The sequence below is a fragment of the Oryctolagus cuniculus genome, chromosome 18 (assembly GCF_051225735.1).
Source record: "Oryctolagus cuniculus isolate XC-2025 breed Fujian yellow rabbit chromosome 18, ASM5122573v1, whole genome shotgun sequence".
Lineage (NCBI taxonomy): Eukaryota > Metazoa > Chordata > Mammalia > Lagomorpha > Leporidae > Oryctolagus > Oryctolagus cuniculus.
In genome coordinates this window covers 52,730,164-52,738,190 of record NC_142884.1, presented here as the reverse complement: position 1 = coordinate 52,738,190, position 8,027 = coordinate 52,730,164, and the positions used below count along the sequence as shown (strand labels likewise).

Sequence of the window (8,027 nt, the reverse complement as noted above, 5' to 3'; positions counted from 1 at the left end):
ATCCCTAAAGCAGTTATAATACTTGAGCTGTAAAGTAGGCCTTCCACTTATTTATTTTTAGATAGACCCCTCAGGGAGTCAACATGCTTCCAGCGATTTTCATCTGATATCAATGATATCCAAAGCCCCGTTTAAACATGAGATTCCAAGAGATTCTATAATCAACAGCACTAAAAATTTTCCTATAAAAACATAGAGTATATATTCTGGGTTCTCTTCAGATCATATAAATCTTTTGCTTTTTGCTAAATATTTCCGTGGAGAGAAACAATTCTGAGTCTTAACCCAATTTGTTGAGGCCTTGCTGTAGCAAGGGAAAAAATGTAGAGTATGGAATCTAAGCACACAGGATTTTCTTTTTCTTAATTTAAATAAGATTTATTTTATCTATTTGAAAGGCAGAATTAAAGGGAAAAAGGGAGAGAAAGAGAGAGAACTGCCATCCACTGGTTCACACCCTAAATGGCTGCAATGGCTGCAGCTGGGCCAGGCCAAAACCAGAAGCCAAGAGTTTCATCCGGTCTCCCATATGATTGCATGGACCATCTTCCACTGCTTTCCCAGGTGTGTTAGCAGGGAGCTAGAAGGGGAGCAACAAGGACTCCAATTGGTGCCCTTATGGGCTGCTAGCATTGCAGACAGTGGCTAACCCAGAACACCAAAATACTGGCACCCAGAATTTCAAAATTTATTTTTCACTATTTGGGAATAAGCCAGTGGCAAACAATGGAACTCAATGGCTATACTATTCTGTAAGTGCTGCAATATACACTTTTTTTTTTTTTTTATGGGCAGATTGGACACAGAGAGAGAGAGACAGAGAGAAAGGTCTTCCTTTGCCGTTGGTTCACCCTCCAATGGCCGCCGCAGCCAGCGCAATGCGGCCGGCGCACTGCGCCTATCCAAAGGCAGGAGCCAGGTACTTATCCTGGTCTCCTATGGGGTGCAGGGCCCAAGCACTTGGGCCATCCTCCACTGCACTCCCTGGCCACAGCAGAGAGCTGGCCTGGAAGAGGGGCAACCAGGACAGAATCTGGTGCCCCGACCGGGACTAGAACCCAGTGTGCCGGCGCCGCAAGGCGGAGGATTAGCCTACTGAGCCAAGGCGCCAGCCTTCAATGTACACTTTCAATAAAGAATCTTCGTTTGTCTTCATAAATATTCTTGGGTCCATATTTTTAAATGAGAACATTTAATAATATTCTTTCTGCCTACATGTTCTCTTAAAATCTTGAATAAAACATTTTTCTCGTTTCACAGCACTATCTGAGGTCATCTTTCCAACTTCCAACTCATGAGATAACGGTGTCTTTCTGGATGATCTTCTTAGTTCTTTTGTTCTGGATAAATGTTTCACTCTTGCCTTGCTGGTTGAGCTTACTTTTTCATTCTATTTACTTCATACACTCAAAAACTCCTTTATTATTTATTCATCCATTCATTCCCTTAATATTTTACTCATCCTCTGCATCAGGCACTGAGCCAGCTAATTGGAACACAATGATCTACAAAAGCACACATGAGCAGTACCCACTTGGAACTTTCAGTCTAATGAAAGAGACATATATTATCAAACCATAAAAACTAAAGTAAAATTGAATTTCTGTTTAGTACCACAAGAGAGAAATTTATGATAAAACAAGACCTTTAAAAAGTATAACTGGAATTTCTATTTCCAGTAATGGTAGACTAACCTTTAGCAGATGAAGCACTCTGAATTCAACTAGAAGCCAACAGAGCTATCAAGGCACTAAGATTTGAAGGGCCAAGAGTGTGGAGAGAAGCAAAGTTCACTAAGGTAAGCCCAAATTCTACTCATTTTTCTTCATTGAGGTTTTCACTAACTTGTTGTGGGCATAGGTCATGAAAAGCTTAGCAGGAAACATAAACCAAGAAGTTGAAGAGGATGAGAGCAGCCCCTTGGTAACAAGGATACAAAAAAAATGGATGTATTGATTCTAACAAGGAATAACAGCTCTAATAAATACCTCAGGTGTTCAACTGGAGCCTTAAAAGACTACATACTACAAACAGTGGAGAATTATAAAAATGCCATCTCTTGCAGACACTGAAATACTGCCTGGAAATATTTTAACCTTGACTCAACTGTGGTGATCCACCTCTCTATTCTTCCAAAAGCCAAGGGTACATAGATCCTCTTCAACTTTTCATAGACAGTAATCATCATTCAGTAAAATATTAATAAAAATCTCAAGAAGACAATGACCATAGCAAGAAACTCACTGGTGATCTAGGTATTAGTTATTTAAAATTTAAAATAACTAATCATATTTTCAAAAAGAGATGGCAAGGTAAATACCATCAGAGAACTGGAATCAATAAAAGAATAAGAAGGAAATTCTAGATGTAGGCATATAACTATTGAACTTCAGAACTCAATAGAACGGTTTTAACAGCAGATTAGGTAGAGATGAGGAGAGGATGAAAAATTTGGAAGATAGAGTCATAAAAGTATCGAATCTGAACCACAAAGAAGGGTATGAAACAGACAAAATAGAGTAAAGTGGCATGAAAAGGACTAACATGTGTGTAATTAGACATAACAGGGAAAAAGAGGTCATACAGAAGCAGTTTTAAATAAATAATGGCCAAGAATTTTCAAAAAGTGGTGAGTGATAGTTCAACATAATCAATAATGTGAAAGATCACATTAACAAATTGAAGGATAAAAACCACGTGATTATCTCAATAGATGCAGATAAAGCATTTGATAAAATACAATATCCTTTTATGATGAAAACCTTAAGCAAATTGGGTATAGAAGGAACATTCCTCAACACAACCAATGCAATAAAAAAAAACACACACCCAGCATTATATCAAATGAGGAAAAGTTGGAAGCATTTCTACTAAGATGTGAAATCAAACAAGAATGCTCACTTTGACCACTGCTATTCAGTGTAGTTCTGAAAGTTTTAGATAGAGCCATCAGGCAAGAAAATAAAATCAAAGGGATATAAATTGGAAAGGAAGAAGTCAAATTATCCCTGTTTGCAGATGACATGATTCTATATATTGTGAAACCAAAAGGCTCCACTAAGAGACTATTGGAACTCAAAAGAGAGTTTGGAAAAGTTGCAGTATATAAAATTAAAATACATAAATCAATAGCCTTGGTATAAATAGACAATGCTATCTCTGAGTGGAAAAAATACTTATGGGATCAGTACCATTCACAATAGCTACAAAATATTTATCTTGGAACAAATTTCACCAAGGATGTGAAAGATCTCTACAATGAAAATTATAAACATCAATGAAAGAAATAGAAAAACACAAAAAAGATGGAAAAATCTTCCATGTTCATGTACTGGAAGAACTAATAACATCAAAATATCCATACTACCTAAAGCAATTTACAGGATCAATGCAATCCCAATCAAAATACCAAGAATATTCTTCTCAATCTAGAAAAAAAGATGCAAGAATACATATGGAAACACAAGAGACCTCAAAAGGGTAAAGTAATCTTAACAAAAAGAAAGCTGGAGACATCCTGATTTCAAAATACACTACAAGGTGGTTATATTCAAAATAGCCTCATACTGGCACAAAAATAGACATGTAGACCAATGGAATAGAATAGAAACTCCAGGAATCAATAAATTCATATACAATAAACTAATCTATGACAAAGGAGCTAAAAATCAATCCATGGAGAAAAGATAATCTTTAATGGTGCTGGGAAAATTGGATCTCTGCATACAGAAGTACTAAGCAATATCCCTACCTCACACTTTATACAAAAATCAACTTAAAATGAATAAACGATCTAAATCTATGACCTGATACCATCAAATTACTAGAAAACATTGGGGAAACTTTTTATGATATTGGCATAGGCAAAGACTTGGAAAAGACCCCAGAAACATAGACAATAAAAGCAAAAATAGACAAAACGGTTTGCAGCAAGCTAAAAAGCTTCTACACTGCAAAGAAAACACTCAACAAAGTGAAGAGGCAACCAACAGAATGGGAGAAAATATTTGCAAACTATGTAACTGATAAAGGATTAATATCCAGAATCTATAGAGAGCTCAAGAAACTCAACAACAACAAAGCAAATAACCCAGTTAAAAATGATCAAAGATTTTAACAGGCATTTTTTTCAAAAGATGAAATTAAATGGCCAATAGACACACAAAAAAATCCTCAGGATCACTAGCCATCAGGAAAATGCAAATCAAAACCAAAATGATGTTTTACCTCATCCCAGATAGAATGGCTCCCTGATAGAAAGCAAAAAACAATACATACTGGTGTGGATGCAGGGAAGAAGGTACCCCAATACACTGTTTATGGGAATGCAAATTAGTATGGCCATTGTGGAAGACAGTATGGAGATTACTCAGAAATCTAAAAACAGATCTCCCATATGACCTAGCCATCCCACTCCTGGGAATCTTCCCAAGGGAAATGAAATCAGCATATGAAAGAACTATCTGTACTTCTGTGTCTACTGCAGCTCAATTCACAATAGCAAAGACAGGGAATCAACCCAAGTGCACATCAACTGAAGACTGGGTTTGTCTTAAAAATAATTAAGTTTCAAAAATAAAAAAAGCAAAATTACCTTTGAGATGCAATGACTTTGAACAGCTGTTGTCTAGACTATCAAGGAATAGTTTTGTTTATTTGCTTGTTTTTTCTTTTTCTTTCTCATACAAAGGGTTGAATTCTAACAAGACTGGGAACAGGAAATGGAAGATGAAGAGGGGTGGGAGAGCAGGTGGGAAGGTAGGGATGGTGGGAAGAATTACTATATTCCTTAAGTTGTATTTATGAAATGCATGCAAATAATAAAATTGTATATTACCCATTTAAAAATTTTTTAAAAAAGAAAATGTGACATATAGACACTGAAGAATTATATCCAACCATAAAAAAGAATGAAATCTTATCTTTCACAACAAAATGGATGCAACTGGAAACCATTATGTTTGGTGAAATAAGCCAGTTCCAAAAAGACAAATGCCGTGTGTTTTCCCTGATCTGTGGTAACTAATTGAGCACAAAAATATGTAATGTGTATGAGCAAAATTGACATTTTAAGAATTGATTATTGTTTACAGCCCTTTCTCTACTGTTGAGAAACAGTGTTTTTTTCTTCTTACTATTTGTTAAATTAAAACTTTGTGGAGGGTTAATGTTATGATTATAAAATAAACTGAAAGAATATCATTGTAAAAATTAAAAGAAAGATTAATAAAGCAAGAAGGAGGGAGGGTAGGAGTGTGGGCAGAAGGGAGAGCATATGGTGAGAAAAGAAGTATCACTATGCTCCTAAATCTGTATATATGAAATACATATTTTTATTTCTATAATAAAAGCAACAAGTACCATAATCTCAAGCAGCATAAACACAGAGAAAAACATATCTAGTATATATTAGTAAAACTGATAGAAACAAAATATAATGATAAGTCATAAAAATCTTTTTGTAAGGAAAAATACTAATAACTGTGGGGAGCAGCTCGGACTAGACTAAGTTACTGGAATTAAGACTTATTCTATGCATCTGCTCTCCTCTGTGGGGAGCAGCTCGGACTAGACTAAGTTACTGGAATTAAGACTTATTCTATGCATCTGCTCTCCTACAATATGGCGCTGGGAGAGGAGAAAACAGCTTCTACCCAGCTGCCTCCAGTTCAACCAATAAACTGTAGGACTTGCTCCTGATTGGAGAGCAGCGTACTCGGCATGTGGGCAGCCGAGTTAGGATTGGCGGAGGAGGACTATAAAGGAGGAGAGAGACGGCATGCACCAGGAACATCTATGGGGAACATCTAGCTGAAGGAACACCTGTGCAGCCCCTGAGAAGAGCCGGCCGGCGGTGTGCCGCTCCCCTGCGGAAGTGGGGAATGTGGCCAGGGGGAACTGCCCTTCCACGGAGGTGGAAGGGATAGTAGCCAACCCGGGAAGAACCAGCAGCAAACCCGGGGAGGGCCGAGCAGACAGAAAGAACAGCGCAGGGTCCTGTGTTGCTCCTCCACGAAGACGGGGAGCGACATAATGGTGCCGTGACTCGGATATGAAGCCTAGGCAGGGTTTAGTGTCGTTCCTCCATGAAGAGGGGGAGCGACATAATGGTGCCGTGACTCGGATAGGAAACCTGACTCGGATTAGGAAACCTAGGACGGATAGGAAACCTAGGAGGAAAGAAATGGGAAGAAGCAGGAAAATACCGGAGAGAGAGACTAGCGAAGAGCCTAGGGGAAAGCCGGACGAGAAAGGTGCCGGAAGAAGCTATTGAAAGCCTAGGCATAGACTCGGATATGGACTGTGGGAAAGAAGTTAGGATTGAAAGCGAAAGTGAAAGCTTTCATAGACTCGGATGCGGACTATGGCGGGGAAGCTAGGAGATTGAAAGCGAAAGTGAAACCTGGAGGAGGCTTGGACTCGGATACGGACTGTGGGGAGTAGCCAGGAGAAATGAGAGGAATATTGTTGGAAGAAAACTTAAGGAAACATACCGGGTAGAGAAAAATGTTAGGGAGGATGAAGCCGCGAGTGCAGGCCGAGGCGGAGATATAAGCCACCTTGGAATTCTTCAAGTCACCCCGGGGAGCAAGAGGCGAAGATCTGGAACCAGAGGCAGAGACGTGGGCCGCCAGGTTGGAATTCGCCAGGTTAGTCCGGGGAACTTGGACTGAATGCCGGTGGTGGCGGAAACATTCGCGGAAGCCGCTGCGTGCAGAGAGAGCACGGGGCGTGAATAGATGAGAGAAGCGCGGGCTGAAGCGGCGCAAAGCCGGGAAGCTGCCGCGGGGCGGGCGCCGGCGGGGCGAGGCGCCGGGAAGCCGCGCAGAGCTGTGAAGCCGCCGCGGGGCGGGCGCCGGCGGGGCGAGGCGCCGGGAAGCCGCGCAGAGCTGTGAAGCCGCCGCGGGGCGGGCGCCGGCGGGGCGAGGCGCCGGGAAGCCGCGCAGAGCCGTGAAGCCGCCGCGGGGCGAGGTGCCGAGAAGCAGCCTCGGGCGGGCGCCGGGAAACCGCGGGGATAAGAGAAACAGAAGTTTAGAAGTAAAATGAGAGAAATAGGAATGCTGGAATATAGAAGTAAAATGGGAGAAATAGGAATGCCCGGAGATAGAGAAATAGAGAAATAGAAAGGCCTCCCTACAACACTGCACTGTGAGAGCTTGGATTCGGTCTGCCTGATTAAGTGAGGCGATGAGCACGATGAGCACCTGCGGCGGCTAGCAGCTTATGCGCCGCAGGTCACCGAAGACAGGCACGAATTAACATCAGTAAGGCTTCCCCACAATACAACAGTTAGGAGGCTTGGATTCGGTCTGCCTGATTAAGGCGGTAAGCACCAGCAAGCAGCTCGACCAGAGTATGAGCTGCAGGTCACCGAAGATAGGCACGAACCAGCACTAATAAGTCTCCCCCACAATTCGGCAATGAGAAGGCTTGGATTCGGTTTGCCTGATTGTTAGGGCTTGTAAGCCCCTGCAGGCAGAGCAGAGCATGCGCTGCAGGGCACCGAACACAGGCACGCATCAGCGCCTAAAAACCTCCTCACAACATGGCGAAGAGAGGACCCGGATTCGGTTTGCCTCATTGATAGGACTTGTAAGAACCTGTGGCAACTCTAGCAAGTAGAGCAGAGTGTGTGCTGCGGGACACCGAAGACAGGCGCGTATCAACGCCAAAAAAATAAAAAGAAAGGGGGATCTGTGGGGAGCAGCTCGGACTAGACTAAGTTACTGGAATTAAGACTTATTCTATGCATCTGCTCTCCTCTGTGGGGAGCAGCTCGGACTAGACTAAGTTACTGGAATTAAGACTTATTCTATGCATCTGCTCTCCTACAATATGGCGCTGGGAGAGGAGAAAACAGCTTCTACCCAGCTGCCTCCAGTTCAACCAATAAACTGTAGGACTTGCTCCTGATTGGAGAGCAGCGTACTCGGCATGTGGGCAGCCGAGTTAGGATTGGCGGAGGAGGACTATAAAGGAGGAGAGAGACGGCATGCACCAGGAACATCTATGGGGAACATCTAGCT

General features: G+C 41.8%; 1 non-coding gene across 1 annotated transcript; it reads left to right on the top strand.

Annotated features, from left to right (window-relative positions):
* Positions 1 to 201: 201 nt before the first annotated feature.
* Positions 202 to 317, top strand: LOC127491411 (U5 spliceosomal RNA). The gene has a single exon (XR_007920072.3). It is a non-coding gene; the product is annotated as a U5 spliceosomal RNA (small nuclear RNA).
* The last annotated feature ends 7,710 nt before the right edge of the window (positions 318 to 8,027 follow it).